The sequence below is a fragment of the Pollicipes pollicipes genome, unplaced genomic scaffold (assembly GCF_011947565.3).
Source record: "Pollicipes pollicipes isolate AB1234 unplaced genomic scaffold, Ppol_2.1 Scaffold_4404;HRSCAF=5182_pilon_pilon_pilon, whole genome shotgun sequence".
NCBI classification, from domain to species: domain Eukaryota; kingdom Metazoa; phylum Arthropoda; class Thecostraca; order Pollicipedomorpha; family Pollicipedidae; genus Pollicipes; species Pollicipes pollicipes.
In genome coordinates this window covers 246,825-266,791 of record NW_023596484.1, presented here as the reverse complement: position 1 = coordinate 266,791, position 19,967 = coordinate 246,825, and the positions used below count along the sequence as shown (strand labels likewise).

At 54.6% G+C, this 19,967-nt stretch overlaps 1 pseudogene; it reads left to right on the top strand.

Annotated features, from left to right (window-relative positions):
- Positions 1–7,289: 7,289 nt before the first annotated feature.
- Positions 7,290–7,467, top strand: LOC119097804 (uncharacterized; annotated as a pseudogene).
- Positions 7,468–19,967: the final 12,500 nt, after the last annotated feature.

Sequence of the window (19,967 nt, the reverse complement as noted above, 5' to 3'; positions counted from 1 at the left end):
ACAGGCGACCGTTGCGAACATCCCGAGAGAATCGTCCACTTTCGGAGGAACCACTGCGGGGGGGTCGGCGGAGCCACCCGGCGTCAGCTGTCGCCGTCACAGGCCGAGGGAGACGTCTGAACACGCACGAGCGGTTTGCCAGTCGTGTTCTTGTCTCGGGATGTGGATAAGCAAATAAACTTGAGAAATATGCGAGTGAGATAGTCAGGAAGTAAATGTTCGAGTTCACACCTGAATAAACGGGGCTGAGAAAATTTAGCAACAAAAAAGCTCTTAAATAATTTCTTACTGTGAATTATTGGGAGATTAGAGTGTGGGTTGAGCGAAGGCACCTCTAAAATTTCCAGACCACAAGCACATCACAATTTTACATGTTATGTAAACAGACTTGTTGACAGCGCGATATCAGTATATCCGTGTTGGCACAACTGTCGCACTCCCATGCGTTCAAAGTTCTCCGACCGTTTTGACGAAGACGCCCACGTGTGGCGTCGGCGCTGACATTCCACGGCACACGCCTCTGACCAGCCTCCCTCCGTTCGAATTGTCCTGGTTCCCCTCTCACATCGTGGCGCGATCACCCACATCGCGGCGTGATCATCCACATCGTGGCGCGATCATCCACATCGTGGCGGGATCACTCACATCGTGGCGCGATCACTCACATCGTGGCGCGACATCGCGAAAGTCGCGCTATTGTTCCATTCACCGTCGCAGCCATGCGCTGACCTGGTAGCCACTCTTCCGTCGCTGCTGTGGGAGCGGGTACTGCGCGCCTCTCCCCGGCAGGCGCGACGGTGTCCGGCATGTCCTCCCTCAGGACGGAGAGCGCCACCTCCGATCATGGCATTGTCACTATCCTGTGCCGGGGCGTGGTGCGGAGAGGCAGCGTGAGACTCGCGTCCGACGAGGCAGCTAACCGGGCTGTGGCGTTACTGGCGGTCGGCCGGCATTCATCGGCCTGAGCAGCAGCAGCGGGGAATACCGGAGGCCCGACGACCGACGAAGTACGCTCACTAAGCGGGTGGCCGGCCGACGAAGGAGCAGCTGAAGCACGTTATCGTCAACGACAACGGCGACTGAGAGGTGAACATCTGCACGGAACCTCCAACTTTGTTTGCTGGGCACCGGCAGAATGAGATTAGGATGGCGCAGATGCGACTGATGGCACGTATTGGTCCCCATAACGTTTAGTGTGCACCATCGCTTTATCCAAAATTACAGTGCCTCAATGATGTTTTGCCAAGATATTGCGTACGTCAATGAGACTACGTTTAGAGGTGTGAGGCTGCGCGCGAAGTCCACGTGGAGGAAAAGCGACATGCCTTCTCCAGTTCGAGAAAGTGTTGACTCTATCTTCCGGCCTCTCAATCGCATACGTGATTAGACAATTCGCAACCGTCTGTGAAAGTGCACTGCCTATTGATTCCCATTGGTCCGCGCGTGACCGGGCCGAATGGACGGGTATCAGATGAATAACACACCCCACTCTTGCGCATACCCATTTCAATGACCGCGTAAAATTAAATTAATTGAATTAACGTCTACGACCTCTGGTTCCTTTGTCTCAAAACTGTCTTCCAGATTCCAGTCTGTAGTTGCGAATACAGTTATTTACGCAAGTTGTCAGCATTGTCCAATGATATGAGGACCACACGTATTTGGATTCACTCTTTGCTGGTAAAGGGAAAGCCAAGCTACTAAATTTAGCAATTGTTTGGCCGTTCCTGACCCACATCACGACAAAACGGCGCGTGTTTCTTATTTTGCAACAGCGTGGCAAATGTGGCAAAGCCCTACCAACTCTGCTGCGTGTTTTATTAGCCATTGATTGAGCAAGCAGATATCATGTAAAACGTCAGCAGATATTCTATAAAAAGCTGGCATGCAAGCAGGAGACCAACAACAGACTAGGCAACAAGCAATACACGCTAGTCATATACTTGTCACTTGAACAAACATTTTTCTGGAGCATCATGCACGCTCTCACAAGTCAATCAAAATACTTGTGTCATCGGGAACCCGCTTTTGAAGCAAAGGTCCTTTCTGTGGCAGCGACTATATTACAGAAAAGAACGCAGAGCCCCCGCAAGAACAATGACCAGCGTTATGTGTGTCACGGCACTTCAGTATTAATGTCGAAATGACAGACCTGAGCTACATACCTTTCTTACGCCCTGACTGGCGTATCTACTACGCACCATTATCCAACGCCTATCGCTCTTCGTATCGCCCTTCTGTAATGAGGCGCCAAGTGTTTCACCACATCTTCTCTGTATTTTAGTATCGCACCGTCAGGGGCTGCAGCACCTGCATTCGCTGCTCTCCGAACGGCGACTCTCCGACAGCGGGGGCCGCGAGCCGGGGCCGTGCGAACTGCGGCGGCGGCGCGCGTCTGCCGCGCGGCCGGAGCCGGCCTGCGAACCTGACCACGTGCCGCGCCCCGCCCCAGCAGGGGCGCAGGGCGCATACAACTGCACTACGAACACCTTTCCAAGCGGTCACCAATGTCCCCACTAGAATCAGAAGCCTTGAACTAGAATAAACTAGAATAACCCTGTGAATTCTCTAGCAAGGCTAACCGTACATTTCCCACCACGCGCACAGCGACGAGTCTACCTCGCGACGTCACCGCTCTCAGCCCCATCTGTCGGGGCTACCCTCGACCACCGACGTCGGCCCACACGGCCGAATACGCACGCTCATACCGCAGCGCAGCCAGGGCGCGCATGACGCCCGTGTTCACGGGTCTCGTGCACACAACACAGGGCAGACCGTGCTGCAGGCAGAGCTGTGTCAGGTGCGCTAGCACTAGCCGGCCCAGGCCGCGCCGCCGCTGCGTCGCCAGCGTGTGCAGGAAGCCGATGCCGCCGTTCCTGTCTACCACAGCCCAGGACATCAGCCGCTCGTTATCAAGTGACGACAATGAAGATGTTGCCGACGACGATGCTGAAGACGATGCTGAAGGCGATGCTGGATGCGATGCAGAGGGCAAAGCTGACGGCAAGACCGGAGGGGAGGTCTGTGACGAGATCGGCGCGACTGCCGAAGCTGATGCTGTTGACGATGGCGGAGGCGATGCCCCGTGGCTGAACGCACCGGCGGAAAGGCCCCGTAAAACGCCGTCTCTGATGATGCCGTCGACGCCCGGGACGTGGTCGGAGTACTCCCAGAAGCGCTTCACTTGGTCCACATGTCCCTCATTGAGCGGGCGGATGACGACACCGGCTGGGCTGTCGGCAGAGGGTGGGCGCAGCGGATGGCATCGTGGTTTCGAGAGCTGTTTTGTGCTGATAACTTAGCTCGTGTTCTACTGATAACCGCACCAAAAGACGGCGTAAAAACATCACAGCTGCCCTCAAAACGAACACATCACAACAGTAGAAGCGGGTAGAAACGGAAGGGAAAGCAGTGGAGCTAGCTACACGCCCCCAGAGCCAAGGCAGCAGTGTAGGGGTAGTTTGTCTTACTTTTAAGCTCTAGAAAACATGCCTGACGTTTCACCCCATCTACCAGCCATCAGTCGCAATCCGTGCAGAACGAGACTTCTTCATAGCATAATTGCATGCCTTCGTTTATAGTCTGAATAGCTATGACAACATCTTATGCATCAAAAACAGCGAGCGTGTGAGCTTATTTTGAGGCAAACTTAAGCGTTCTCTACCCAGAACCCACTTCCCGTAGAACTCAGATATGTATGTTGCTCGGCTTCGGTTATTCCTGCTCGTTCAGTCTCCCCAACATAATGCACATATTCGTAAGACTAAAGGTGGACGCATGGAACTTGACATACCATTTGGATAACGGAATACGGACACACGGATGAATAACGGGACCCTTGTCTTACACACAGCGGCGGATCAAGCCAGCTGTCCGGGAGGAAAGGGTAAGCCTGCGTATGCGCATGCCCGGCGGGCCGACCCATGCTTCAGCCAGCCAGCCTCCCGGAATATAATGTGTATTGGAGCATCTGGGAGTCCTGCTTACTGGCTACATCCCAAACTCTTACATCCTGGTTACTGATTACATCCCATCCCATCCCACGAAGTCCTGGTTACATCCCAAACTCTTACCTTCGGCCCAGAAATGACACCAAAATCCTGACGCCAGCCACTTCCACTCGCCTCCCCGTGGCCAGATTCCCCGGTGGAAGACCCTAGCCACTCCCACGTGCCCGTTCTGAGTGCGGGAGGCCGCCTGTGTCCCGCTATGACCACACCTGACCTACCATTCAAGCACGTGCTCCGGCGGCTGGCAACTCTCCTGCACGAAGAGGTCAAACGGCGCGAGCCCGTCCCACGTGAGGCCTCGTTCCTCGGCGGCCGTCCTCAGCACGTGTGCCACGTGCAGGGGCACGCCGTCGGCGGTGAAGGGCGTGCCCCAGAGCTGGAGGCCGGGGCGGGCGCGCAGGGCCGCGGCCGGCACCGCAGGCTCGCCGCGTCCTCTCGTGCGAACACGCCCAGCCGCGTGATGGCCGTGCCACTGACGCTGGGGGCGGAACAAGGGCTGGCGTTAGCCGCGACGGAACCAGGCGGTGGACTGGGCCAACCGCCGACCGAAAACGGGGCGGAGGTGACGGCACTGGCGCCTGAGCAGGAAGAGCGAGCGGCATTGTCGCACGCTAATTGACTACCCTAGGTGTAATCGCCGGAGATACTGAAGTGACTCGCTGGGATATGCAGATCAGTGCACATATGAGTCCATAGGGGGAATAAGAGAACAAGCCCCACGTGAAAACACCCCTTGACGGGAAACGGACCGAACACCGAATGTCGCGAATGGACTTTGGAATCACAACTGCGTGGCTTACCTCGCTCATGCGCAAACAGAACTAGATCATTAGGTGTTCAAAGTTACAAGGTGCAATGGAATGCCTGCAGGGCCAGGGACCTTGAATGGACAGGTAGAAAAGGTAGAGTTACCGCCATGCTCACCAAAATTGGCAGCGATATTCAAGCCAGCGGTCGGGTGCCGGTAGTGTAGTGGTAAACGCGTTTGTGTTAACCACTGCGCGTCTGGGAAACCAGAGTTACAGGGTTCGATTCCCCGCGGTGCCCCCCCCCCCCCTTCCTGCCAGGGCGAGAGGCAGGCGACGCCATACAGCCTCAGCAGATGAGTGCGTCGTAAAGCCCCAATGACACACCCACCCACGCACGCACGCACGCCGCACGCACGCACACCCACCACACACACACCCACCACCACACACACACGCACACACACACACACACACACACACACCACACACACACACACACGCACACCACGCACGCACGCACGCACACACACACGCACACACGCACACACGCACCACGCACGCACGCACACACAGCCAGTGGTCCTCACCTCGACACTATCATGAACTGGTTAACACTTGCGGAAGTATCCAAGGTGCTAATTATCGGTAAATTATTTGACTACTCCTTCAGCGTGCGTCACTGGCCATGTGGCGCACGTCGTCCAGAGATAGCCACACCCATAGTCCGGTCATTAAGACTCTGTTTATGTTCCATGAGCGAACTTACCGTAATTGTTATGACGACCAGGGGCTGACCAGACTCTTGGCTGGCATAGATGCGGCAGGGACATGTGTTGACGCCGCTCTGTAAGAGCAGGAGCAGACACCGACTCTGGAGGCGAGAAAGTGCGTCACAGTTACTGGATCACCCTTAGCAGGGGCACCACAACTTATGAAACGACTCGTTCCGCTCGAAAGTGGTTTGGCATTCGTGTGGTGCTATGTATACGAGGCGGCAAGCGGACGTATGCCCTGGGACATAGTTCAACTCCCACGGCTTTGTGTTGATGGCCCCCAAACGCTTCGTGTACCAATCAGCAACCGGCATCCGGCCAATCAGCCAATTCGTGCTTCGCTGATTGGCGAATCAGTGACCGGCATCAGACAAGCCGCAAACTCAAGCGTTTTAATGACCATGATGACGATTTGGGATTCTAGGGTGCGTCGAACCCGAGATAATGCTGCGCCCATAACGGCTGTTTACGACTGTGTTACGTTTTAACTAGCAATGAACAAATACAGCTGAAAACTTGATGCCTCTTCGAAATAGCTCAAGATGTCTAAGGTGCGGACAAACATCGACCTGAACCTGAACCTCGGTTAATGCAAACAAACATGGACCTGAACCACCGGTTAATACTCACAGACTACCTACCTGCGACAACAATCACTGACAAACCTTGCACATGCACTCCATGCTCCTGAAGACGCTCAATCAGGCAGCCAAATGTCGGCCACGCTCACTTCTCGCAGAGGCGACTCCACTTCGGCGTCCATCGCGACGCTCGCGCCGTCCCGGCCGCCGACGCCGGCACCAGAAGCCCTCTGACGGACGCCTGTCGCAGCCCTGGTCTGGCGGACGCCTGGCGCAGACCAGACAGCCCACCGCAGCCACCAACGGCCGCCGGCCGGGCCTTCCGCCCCCCCCCCCCCCCCCTTCCCTCAGTGTCTATTTGATCTGTGTATTAGTGTAGTCACCGTATCACGAGATGTTCCCCCTTAGGGTTGTATGCCCACTGTGTGGGTAACCATTGATCCTTATTTGATCCGTATCATTGGCGCAATCAAATGACAATCACACGAGATGTTGCCCCATTGCTTGAATTGTGTGCTACTGAATTCTCATCTAATCCGTATATTGGTGTAATCACGCGACAAGGATCAAGGAGATTCCCCTTCCCCTTTTTCTGCTGGCGACACGTGTGCACGTGTTGTACTGATTATTATCTGATCGGTGCAGTAGTGAAATCATATGGAATCAACACGAGATGTTCCCCCCACCCCCGGACTGCTTGTAGCACTCCGGGGTGTAGCCCCCGCCCCTTCCCTTGGCTGGCCGGCCGGCTGTGGGTTTTCCCCTCCCTTCCTTGTCCATTGTCTTTGGACGACCGCGGCCGTCTCGTCTGGCCCGCGGTGAGGTCGCCGAAGGCACACCGCCCTTGCGGCTACGATCCTGCGCCCGCGTTTCGGCGCCGCACGCTCGCCGTGCACCTGGGCGGTGTCAGCCGCGTGATGTGTTATCAGTGTGGCTGCAATCCATGCAGCGTTTAACGGGGCCTGAAGCGGCCCCCGCCGACGGCCTGCCCCCCGCCCCTGCTCACCATGGGGAGGGAGGGGAACCCGCGCCCCCACCCCATTGGCGGCACGCTGCGCCGTGCCGTGGGGTTGTGAGGATATATTGTATTAGTTTGTAAAAACATTGTGTCCCGTGTACAGGCACCCCAGAGCCTGGAGCGCATCCGTTTTTCTTTTTCCTATTCCCTGTAATCAAACATGTACTTTGACGAATAACAAATCTGTTCTTATCAGCTTAATATCTGATACGTCTCCTACATGGTGACCAGAATATTAAACTGATTTTTGAACATTGGTGGGGTTACTGGAGCTTGCTCCCGCCCTGCCGCGGGTTGGCCTGGCATTGCACTACAGCCAGGATCGGCCCATTTTATGCTGTCAGCGGTGTCAATAAATCAATATGTTCTAATACATGTATAATCAGTATGCGTTTCAATATGGGTTTGGCGCTTATGCTGCATGCGCACCGCTGCTGGCGCACAGCCAACACGCATCACCTCAGATGCCCTCGCCCGATGCCAGCTTGCTGCGGTTACATGCAGATGACACGCATCCGCGTAACAAAACCCTGCACAAACACACAATGGCGAGAGCCAAACAACAAAATCAATGAGTACATAACGAAACAACGAGAAACAGACCCCAAAAAACAAAACCAACACAAAAAGCAACAAACAGCCATCAAATTTTCAACACCATGGCGACGGGCGAAAGCACATCATGACATCAGCTCAAAGCCGGCCGATGCCATGTCACCAACAGCGCGTGCCGTCAGGCCGGCAACATGCAGCGCCAACGCATCACAGGGTTGTACAAGCCAACGCGATACAGACGAAGCGCCTGACAATGACCATGGCCGCCGGCTGTCCATAACAGTTTTGCACGCCCCACGGCCAGATGTCTCTGTCGGCGGCGTGACATTCACGCATCGCCTGCAGGTCGGCCAATGGTCGGCTGTCTGCCCTGCTCCAGCGCACGAGCACCGCAGCCGGAGGCCGTGCGCCCTTGCTGGCCTGGCGCCGTTGCTGGCCCGTTCCACACCTGCGTGGGTGTCTTCGCTTCCGAAGCACGGCCGCCCTGTACCACGTGACTCAGCACGACGCCGCGCTCAACTTGCAACAAGTCGGCAACAGAAGTCGGCAAACTATAGGTGACATTTACACATCGCGCGACACTCGGAACAGATAATGTCCACGTTTACCTGCCGAAGGGGATGCAGGTTTCAGAAGAGAAGGTGAGAAGAAGTGAGAAGGTGAGGTGAGAGGAGGCGAGAGCAGACGTTTATAGTCTGCTTCTCACGGCAGTCGTGCAGCGCCTGGATTGCGATCCCTGGATCGGGGAGCATCTTTCCTCTAAAATGTGACTGTGGGTCGCATCGGCCTGACAGCGGGGACTAGAGCGCAACAAATCGTACATGTTTGTGCCCATTGACTCGGGCACACTCGGAGCAGGCGCCTTTTCGGAAGTACACGGGCCTCTGAAATGTTTTGCCAATCTAATTTCGACGCTACCGCGTCATTTCTGATGTTTTTGTATTCTCAAGTTGGTTTTTTCAAAAAATGGCGGGTATCAAGAATTGCATTACATGGGCTCAAAGCAGAATGCTAATATCGAGCTCCTTGACAAATCAAGGGAGGCAAGCAGCGTTCGCTGTTGGAAAATGGGAGCAGGGTTATTATTGTTTATTGGAAATGTGTCTTTTCTGTCGCCGACGAAATTTGGAGAAGCTCAATTGTCATCTGAGGCCAAATCTATCACAGGTCATTGCAATATACTATAAATACGATAAACCACACACAACATAACCGATAAAGAGCAATGCGCCATAAGCATCATAAATATTTCCTTTTTCGGAATTTGTATTTGCCCTTAAGTATCACTTGCTGGCCATACTAAAAGTCCCGGTGGTTGTGTCGAAGGTCTTAGTGCATAAGTGGTGGGCGCAGCGGTGAACCGACCAGCTACGTCTAAAACTACAGTGTTTGAAATGAAAGTTCACAGCTTTCCATGATATCCAAAATTGAGACTTCTAGCCTTTTCAATCCACGCCTGGGAGATTTCTACCCCCTAATGCAGAACCACCAACCAGAAATCCAACGCTGGATAACCTGCCTCATGGCCTGGATTACATGAACGGCGGGTCAATGTCCGCATGATGGGCCTTGCCTAGCGAGATTGGTTGATGCAGCGTAGCGTCTCGTGTCGGGGCTGCTAGGAGGCTGCTACAATCGGCCGGTACCGCCCGCATGGTCAAGGCCCTCCTCATGCGGCGATCGGCTGGTCAGCGGAGGTCTTTGTTGTTTATTGGAGTTTAGGGGCGCGCCGACTGCGCTGGTCATTTGGCGCCCATAACGAGTTTGGTTTTACCTATCTAAATGAGCCGCATAAATGGTCCCAAAGTTGATGTGTTTGGAGAAACAAAAAGATCTGTTGAAAATTCCAGAAATGGTGATTTATCTCCTAGCATATCACAGATGGTACGGGGCAAGTCATGCTGTCCAAATAGCGTTGGCGTTCTTTTCCGCGAGGCGCGGACAAGAAATAAGAAATATGCGAACGGTGAGGACGGCACCACATCGATGACAGATCGGTTTATCGGCTCCTCCAACATATAGCCGTGGGTTTGCGTATGTGTGCCCGATGCGCAATCTGCAGAGGATCACCTCCTCTCGCCGCATTTTCCGTGAACAAGAGAACCACTGACCTAGCTTAGGTTTTATCTCTCTGCGCTTATTACAATCCATCCGATCCCAACAACGCTGCCACTTGTTGTGCAGGAAGGTTTTTATTGCGGGGTAAAAGTCTCTGGCAGGAATAGAGAGTGAACACATGGAGCCAGCGCTGCTCGCCTAGCAGCCGCGTCAGCCAACTCGTTGCCCGCGATGCCGACATGACTAGGAACCTAACATAGCATGATTTTCTTCCGGCCTCATCCAGATGAGTCAAACGCATTAAAATGTCCTGTATAAGGGGACATGACGGATAAAAAACTTCACACTCAGAACGCTGCTCAGAGAGTCCGTCAAAATGATGATGATGATGATTTGGGGATTTAGGCGCATCGACGACTGCTAAAGGTCATGCAGCGCCATAACTATCGATTCATGCAGAGCCCGTCAATCAGAGAAGTGCATCAAATCAGGTCACCCTATAGAGCCATGATGATCGGCCCTAGCATCATGATGAGAAAGATTACAGGAAAATCTATAGCGCGAAGGAACTGGAGCACTTTACCAAACCCGACGATGTTCGAAGAATCCCCTAAAAAGTCGCGTAGCGTGCGACTCTGGACGTGGCCCGAAAAACTGCGCTCCTCGTTGCAGTAAGGTGGCGGCAAGCGACCAGTACGTGATGCACGGTCAGTGGATCAGAGCATCGACCGCAGCATGGTCTGTCGCCAGCCAATAGCAGGTGACGGTGCGTAGCATATGTGTGACCTATGCGTAACCGGCAAAGGGCAACTTCTTCCACCCTATTGTCCCGAAGCACGACTGCCATAATCCAATGCGGGGTTTCAACCGACTGCAGCTTGTTGGCGCTCAGCGAGTTCCAGTACAACTGCCATCGCTTCTGCATAAACAGCGACACTGCGGGGTACATGTCTTGAGCAGGTAGTGGTGTTATAGGAATTCTAGTCCCTGTCGTAGCGCGCTTTGCTGCCGCGTCAGCAAGATCATTTCCGCATATCCCCACGTGACTTGGGATCCACATAGAACGACCGTTTTTCCTGCTCGATCCAGTGAGCTAAGACGAGACTGAATGTCCTGAACAAGTGGATTCGACGGGGAGAAGCCGCTAACAGCCAGCAGGCTGCTCAAGGAGTCGGAAAGAATTAAATGCAGATTGCTATCGTCCACTTCAATAAACAGAGAGCTTTGCTAATGGCTATAAGCTCGGAAGTGTAGACCGACGCGTGTGAAGGCAGTGTGAATGACCGTGTGGTCGATCCGCACACAAAAGCGCACCCTACACCTGCATCCGTCTTCGAACCATCTGTATAAGTCATCTTGTACCCGTCAAAGGAGGCCATGTGCTCTAAAGCTGCGCCTTTGAGTTCCGCCATGAGGACATGGCTTTTGCATATTTGATAGAGAGACATCCACTCTTGGCGAGCTAGCTCCCAAGGAGCAGTCTCCATGGGTTTAGGTCTGATGACACGCCGTAGGTTCAGGCCGCTCGCATCTAAAGCTCTCTCATTCGTACACAGAAGGGAGAAGTTTTAGGTGACCGTTGACGTAGGAAAAGCCTTCGTAAGCTACGCGAAAACACTGCTTTGTAGGTGGGATGATCTGGGAACTGCGCCAGCTTGCACACTTGTAGCGCAGTCCCAGCTCTGCCTTCGCAATGCTAGTGGGGGCTCGTGAGCCTCCACCAGAAGACTGTCTATGCGATGTCCGAAAAGCCCCTGTGGCGATACGGAGTGCGGCGTGATGCACCGTGTTCAAGACGTTTGATCAGGTCTGATGACTGTCGTCGATAAACAGCCGTAGTCAAGTTTTGAACGAATCAGGGAGCGGTATAGGAGTAGAGTGTCTCCTATCAGCACCGTATGACGTACGTCCCCGCACCTTAGGATGTTAAGAGATTTTAAACATTTGTCGCGGAGATTTCTGATGTGCTCACGGTATGTTTAGGCGTCGGTCAAAGCGTATCCGAGAAATTTCGCGGTATTCTCATTGGCGACGCGTTGCCCATACAGCCTGATTTCCATATCAGACAGTGACGGCGACGACGACAGAAATGAACTGCAGTTGTCTTCGATGTAGAAAACCGGAAACCGTTGAGCACACTCCACTCTCCAGACGTGTGACAGCCAGCTGCAGCTGTCGCTCCATCGTGCGAGTGGTCGATGAGCTACACCAAATAGCAAAGTCGTCTACAAACAGGGAACGGCTGATCCCATGTGGAAGCGTGTCCCCTATGTCGTTTATCATCACTGCGAAAAGAATGACACTTAATACGCTGCCCTGAGGCACACCATTGTCCTGTGGATACCTGTCGGATTGATAAGAACCAACACGCACCGAAAGAATCTGTCAGTCAGAAGTTTTGTAAAACTTTCCCATGTACCACGGATGCCACAATCGAGTAACTTCATCATAATTCCATGTCTCCATGTGGTGTCATAAGCTTTTTCTATGTCAAAGAAGATGGCGCCGGTATGACGCTTGCTACTAAATCCGGCTCGCACTGCGGTTATCAAGATTAAGATGTGGTCAATCGTGCTCCTGTTCTTACGGAATCCGCACTGAGCATTCGTGAAAAAGTTCTGGCGTTCTAAAGTCCACGAGAGCCGCACATTCACCATTCTTTCCATGAGCTTACAAAGCGAAGATGTGAGGGCGATCGGGCGGTAGTCAAGCGTTCGTCCCACTTTTCCGGGCTTTAGAATAGGCACTACTATTGCCTCTCGCCAGATTGGCGGAAGTTACCTGACACCCATATGCAGTTGAAAACTGCCAGCAACGCTCGTAGTACACGGGGAGGAAAATGCTATCATGTCATTGTGGATGAGGTCGGGCCCCTCCGCTACACTACGCAGCGAGCGAATGGCCGCTTGAAGCTCCATCATAGTGAAATGTTTGTTGTACGTCAGGACGTCATCTGTACAAAAATTAACCTGCGAGTTTCACATCGTGCCCTGTGCCGCAAAAACCGCGGATCGCAGGTGCCATTTCGGCAACGGTCTGACAGGGCTTCCCCAATGGCTTCTGCCACATCACTTGGGTGGGTGATGTCTTGACTTCCCACTCGCAGTACGGGAAGAGAAACTGCTGATGCAGTCCAGCGATTTCGCTTAATGCGGCCCCATACCTGTGACTCGGCGTGTGGCGATTTAGTAAATTGACGTAGCTGCGCCATGATTGCACGTTTCGCCTCTCGTATAGTGTGGCGTGCGGCCCGCGTGCTTGCCTGAAAGCCAAGAGGTTTAATGTGCTGCTGTGCCGGTCAAAAGCCCTAAAGCCTCCGACGTGCACGAATAGCGTCGCGACACTCGTCGCTCCACCAAGTACAGGGGTACGACGAGGGGCATCCGGAGGTGCGCGGAATGCATCCTTTCGCCGCATCCAACACGAGAGACGTAAATTCCTCCGTAGTCGGAGTTGCAGAGTTCGAAATCGTTGGAAAACGTTTCGTCCAGGCGAGTCTCAAATCCCCTCCAGTCCGCCTTCTTGAAATTCCAACGCTGAGTCGAGTACCAAGAACAGTACCACCACGGTACCGAACCCAGACCGGAAAGTGGTCACTTCCAAGGGGGTCCTCTGAAGCATCCCAGGTGAAGTGTGGTACCAACTGCGGACTACAAATGCTCAGGTCTAGCACCGACGATGGTCCGGATGGCATGTAAAATGCGTTCTTGATCCTGTATTTAAAACGCACAGACCTTCGTCACGCACGAGAGCCTCACATACCCTCCCGCGAGTGTTCGTGGAAGTACACCCCCACACAGTGTTGATGTGCATAAAATCGCCTAAAACGAGTAGAGGGGGAGGGAGTTGAGAGACTAACTCTCGTAGGTCCTCCAGATGGAAATGAAACCCCAGGTGGCAAGTAGAGAGAGCAGACAGTTATGGTGCGGCGGTTGAAATCACCGTTGCCTGCGACAGCCTGCCAAGTCGTTCTCAACACCAGACGCCGCGTAGGTACGCTTTGGTGTACAGCCAAAGAACGCCACCGTAAGCAACGGTATCTGTTGGCATGTCCAGTGCGGAAGGTATTGTACCCTTTCAGGCTGAAGGCCGCATCAGGCGCCACTTGGTCTCCTGGAGACACCACACTGCTACCGGGCAGTGCGGCGCTTAAACTGTCTGCAAGTCCTGGGTGCTTGACCTTACACCTCTACAGTTCCACTGTAAAACTGACTGAATGAGGAGGCTTAAAAGCACTGTAAGGTTTTAAAAGAACTCAGCAGCGCTAGAGCGGCCCATGGTTGTGGGTTTTGTCGTCAGAACCCGAAGAGATCGGGCGGATCCTGGGTCGGATCCGGGGACTACCGGCCATTGTTGGCGAAATCGGCCCCGGCGGTCCACGCTTTCCGGACGCCCCGTCCTAAACTGAGCCGGCGCCGCGCGACGCCGTGTCCTAGGCGGCGGTGGTGGTGGAGCACCCATAGACGGGTCTCTCCGCGAGTCGGAGGGGCCTGAGGGAGCTTCCACACGCTTTCGGGGAGGTGGGACTACCTCCCCCGTGGGAGCAGGCCCGGGGCCCGCACCCGACAGCCGACTGGCTGCCTTTGCCCTCTCCTGCTCCTGAAGGCGTGCACGCTTGCCTCGCGCGCCCGTCTCTCCGCTCTTGGCGCTCAAGGTTCCAGTTTCCGACCCATCGTCTCACTCAGGGTTGTAGGACGTGATGCTCCTGGGGAGGACGGCTGTGAAGCCGGTGATCGCGCGCTTACTGGCGAAGACCGAGAGGTTCGACCCCGGCGGGCCACGGTCCACTCATTGCTTTCGGCTGGTGTGGGGTGGGGCGGGCGAGGTAACAACTGGCGCGCTGGCCTGTGCCTCAGAGGGGGCACAAGGTGCCAACGAGACGGGGGACGACAGTGTTGCCGATGCTGTGGCTGCACCTGAGACGCCGGTACAACCGACAGCCCGAACGATGTAAGCAGTTTCATGAACTGCGATCCGGTCAATCTGGTCTAAGGAGACCTCAGGTGGGACATGGGCCTTGGCCGCCGTGGCATATGATGTCTTAGGGTGGCTCAGTTCATATAAGTCCCTTGCTTCCCGAAATGAGATGTTCTTTCGTGGTTTTTAGTGCGATGATCTCCTTCTCTCTGGCGTTACGCCGGGCATGCGCGATCAAAAGTGGAGTGAGGTTTCTGGTTTTCCCACAGTTCACACACCATGGGTTCGCTGCAGTGCACTGATCGCTCGGGTGCTCCGGAGAAGCACACTTGCCCAGCTGGCTGGTTGCGGCAGAAATCTCTCGTATGTCCAAACATTTGGCACTTAAAACATCTCATGGGGTTCGGAATAAAAAGGCGCACCTTCACCTTCACATAGCCTACCTTACTTCAGATGGTATGTCAGGGACGATTAAAAGTCAGCACAATGTTTGTCGTGGGGACCAGCTCCGCACCTCTGCGCACCTGATGCGGCGAGCATCCGTTACCCCGAACTCAGCGAGACCATCGATATCTCCATCACTGACATCTCTCAGGTCAAAACAGTTCATGATACCCTTTGACGGTTCTTTGTCCTATGGACCTCCACAGCCATCGCCACTGACACATCCTTTTTCCCCTCCGCATCCCTACACAGTACACAAACCTATCCGAGGTCTGGCCCGTTGGCCTCCTCTCCGTTCTGGAACTCAACCTCGATCCCGCCGTCCTGAGCTTATCGCATCGGAGCACCTTCCAAACCGAATCACACCCATTTCGCCTTTGAAAGGCGAAAGGGACGACAACGGCTTCTCGGCGCTTCGAAAAAATCAAGATCCGAGGGGTAGGCGCTGACGCACTACCACCTGTAGCCTCAGTCCGCCCCCCTTTCGGGGTGCGGGTGTTTTTTTGAGTTTAATAGTTGCCATTGGTTAAGGTTGTAACATTCGGCACCGAGTCCTCCCCACACCTCGGAGCCCAACTGGGGGACTGCCCACTCACCCAGGGGGTGGTGGTTTCCCCGCAGGGCTACCCCGGTGCTATACAGGGCGAACGACGCCTCCCACACGGCCATGTAACCAGGGACCCCTCCCCGTCCTGACGTGGTTCAGCGCCGCCGCCCCTTGACCCTTAAGCCGCTGCGCGCGGCCAAGCCCCCAAGCGGAACCCGCAAGGAGCACCCAACCGCACGCGAAGCGACAAGCCGCTAGACCCGTGTGGTGGGCCCCACGGGCCCCCACGCCCGATATTCCTGGCCAAAGTGGAGTGTTGGGACGCGCCGTGACTGACCCGCACGACGCGCCCCCTCAGCCACCAGGATCCGATCAACCCGGGGACGTGGGCGAGGGGCACGGCGACCCCGATAAAACGAGGATGAGGAGTGGTGATAGGGCCGGACGGAGAAAGGATAATGGGAAGCGGAGCGGCGGGACAAGGAGCAGGAGCTCACGTACCGGCAGGGTCGCTACGCCCTGAAAGGAACAGCTTGCGCGTCCCCCGTTACCGGAGCTGGGACCCGAGGGCGCTATCCCCTACACCGGCCGAAGCCGATGCCCCTGCGGGGGGAGTCCCGTCAAAATGAGATGCAAGGGTTCGTCACCGACTTCAATGAAACTAGTGCCTTAATGATTGCTATAAGCTCTGATGTAAACACCGAAGCGTTTGGGGGCAATGAAAACGACCGGGTGACGCCACCGCTCACAAACGCACAGCCTACACCATCAGAAGTTTTAGAGCCGTCCGTGTAAGTGTGTGTGTAACCCTCATATGCGCAATACGCTCAAGCTCTGGACCTCATTATATCTGGCAGCGAGACACCTTTTTTCATTTCAGTCAGAGATGTGTCTGTGAAGGGTGAGATCAAATGCCAGGGAGGAGTGCACAGGTGACGTGATCGCTTCACCCTTCGAATGGGAATTTCGGTTTCCCGCAGTAAGGCTTGTATCAGGGAGCCAAAGGTCACTGCATGCGGCCCGAGGTGCATTGCGAACAAACGGCACAGCAGGCCGCGGAAAGACTGCGTGATATGCGGGGTGATACGGAAACTGTCGCAGCTTCAGTGCATAACGCATGCCAAGCATTTTCCTCCTCGCTGACAACGGCGGCTCGTGCGATTCTACCAAGAGGCTTTGGGTAGGAGATTACGGAACGCCCTGTGATGGCACGTAAAGCAGTGTGATGGATGGTGTCAATGATCCGTTTCGTGGACTCACATGCGCTGTCATAATAAAACATGCATAGTCCAGCTTAGAGCGTATGATTGCCCGATACAGCAGCAAAAGCGTGCTCCGATCTCCGCCATACGACGTGCGCGAAACACATTTTAATACGTTCAAAGATTTAAAACAGCGTTCCACGTAGAGTTTTAAGATGTGCCTTATGTGTAAGTCGGGCGGTCAAAGTATACCCCAAGGTATCTAGCCACAGGCTCAGTTTGGGATGCATTGTCCATACATACGGATAGAAAGGTCACCGCATTGCCGGCTACGACAAAAATGCGATGGCTACGGTCTTGCTACGTGAAAACCTGAACCCGTTCATGGTACCCCCCTTCTCAACGCGGTCAACAGCTAACTGGAGTTGGCGTTCCATCGATGGTGGTCTTGCTGCGCTAGTCCAAATGGTAAAATCATCAACAAAAAGCGCACGACCTACAGACTGCGGAAAGCCCCATCCCGATGTCGTTGATCATAACGGCGAACAAAGCTACGCTGAGAACGCCGCCTTGGGGCACCCCATTAACTTGAACATGCCTCTCAGAGAGCGCGTCTCCAACACGGACACGGAAGAACGGTCAATTAGAAAGTTTTGAAGAAAGGTCCCCATATTGCCGCGTATACCATACCTGTGTAGCTTGAGAAGGATGCCTTGACGCCATGTGGTGTCATAGGCGCCCTCTATGTCAAAGAACACTGCGCCTATGTGTCGGCTTGCTTTAAATCCCATACGAATCGCAGTGTCAAGAACTAAAAGATTGTCAACTGTGCTGCGATTCTTTCTAAAGCCACACTGGGCGTTTGTAAAAACGCCGTGTGTTCTAAAAACCAAGTTAAACGGACATTAACCATCTTTTCCATCAACTTAGAGAGCGATGAAGTGAGAGAAATAGGTCCATAGTGTAAAGGATCCAGTCCACTTTACCCGGTTTCAAAATAGGAACGACTATAGCTTCTCGCCAAGAGGCTGGAAAGTCCCCACTGGCCCAAAGCGCATTAAATACCCGCTAATAAAACGCGAAGCCACGCGACGCGGCAAAAATGCTTGAGCAATGTCGTTGTGCACAGTGTCCGGGCCTTCTGACACGCTGCGAAGCTTGGCAATCGCCCAATCCAACTCGACTAGGGTGAATGGATCATTATAACAACGTAGCTCACTCGTTGAAAAATCCACTCCAGATTGCTCACATTGCGCTCGGTGCCGCACAAACTGTGGGTTAGTGTTGCCACCTTCGTTGCGGTAAGCCAGCGCCCGGGCAATCTCGTTCGCAACTTCCAAGGGGCGCGTCACGGCCTGTCCTTTCACACATAGTACCGGAAGAGCCATGGATGTAAAGTGCCCAGATATGCGCTTAATTCGAGACCATACCTGCGATGTTGGCGTGAACCGGTTCAACGTACTCACGTAAGCATGCCAGGACGCACGCTTCGCCTCTCTTACGGTGCGCCGAAGCAAAAGCCCTCGCTTTCTTAAAGGCTATAAGGTTTTCTGTAGTATTCCTGGCGTCAAAAGCCCGAAACGCACGTTTACGCGCCCGGATGGCGCTCCGACACTCCTCCGTCCACCACGGAACAGGAGTACGTCGGGGAGCGCCAGACGTGCGTGGGATAAAGCTGTTGGCACAATCTAAAAGTCTGTGAGTAAAAACCTCAATAGAGGGTACCGTCCTCACAGCCTCAGTTACGAACGATTCGTCGAGCCGAGTCTCAAATTCACACCAGTCGCTTTCTTAAAATTCCAGCGTTGTGGCCGAACACCCAACGCTCCACCTCTCTTAAACCGGACCCACACTGGGAAGTGGTCGCTTCCCATGGGTCATCTCCAACACTCCACTCGAGGTGTTGGACGAGCTGGGGACTGGAGAGGCTCAAGTCTAGTGCGGACGTCTGACCGGACGGCATTGTAAAATGCGTACGAGTTCCTGTGTTTAAAATACATAGTGAAGCACCGTGGACAAAATTCTCACACAGCCTCCCACGAGCATTGGTGACGTCACACCCCCATGCGGTGTGATGTGCATTAAAACCGCCGAGAAGAAGAATTGGCGGAGGCAGTTCAGCCAGCAGACACCTAAGGTGCGCCAACGGAAAAGCAATGTCTGGTGGAAGGTAAAGTGAGCAAACAGTGATGTGACGATGGTTGAAATAAAGCCGTACGGCCACAGCCTGGAGTGTGGACCGCAAGCTTAGCCTCCTCGCTGGCACGCTATGGTGAACTGCCAGGAGGACGCCACCGTGAGCAATGCTCTCCGTCAACACGTCGTTGCGAAACATCGCATATCCTTTCAGAGAGCAAAAATTGTCAGGCGCTAGCTTGGTTTCCTGCAGCGCCACGGCTGCAGGAGAGACTCTGCTGACGACAGCCTCGAGATCGAGGGCGTTCGCCCTTAATCCTCTACAGTTCCACTGTAAAAACGCCTGTAAAAGGGCGTATTAAAAAAGAGGTAAGATGTGAGAAGCTAAAACAATCCCGGCTTAAAAAAATCGGCTGCACCAGTTGCATGTCCAGACGCCTCAGACCGAGAGCTTCGGCTTAATTCCGGGGGGCCGTGCCCCACCCTAGGACGAGTCCTTGGGCTACCTCCGTCAGATGGAGATGGGGGGCCGGCTGGGGCTTTACGCCAGCGTACCCAGTCCGGGGTGGAGGCGGGGGAGGGCCCATTGGTGGGCCTCTACCGGGGTTCGAGGCACCAGCGGGGGCCTCCACCGGCTTTCGTGGCGATGGAGTGCTGGTTCGGGGGACGGGCTCTTTGTCTGCACCGGACAGGCGGCTTGCCGACTTAGCGCGTTCCAGTTCGGCCAAGCGTGCTCGCTTGGCCTCGCGGGCGCGCCTGTCAGCTTCCTGACGTTCCAGCGTCTCTGCCACACGCTCACAGGCACTAGCAAGAGGTGTCTGTGGCAAAGGGACTGATTGGGTCGCAGACAAAGGCAAGGCCGGCGGCGCGCGGGGACTCCGACCACGCCGAGCCGTCGTCCAACCGTCGCCCGCTGGTGATCCGGCGCGCGCCGAGGAGGCCAGCGGTGCGACGTCCACCGACTGCTCGATCGGCGG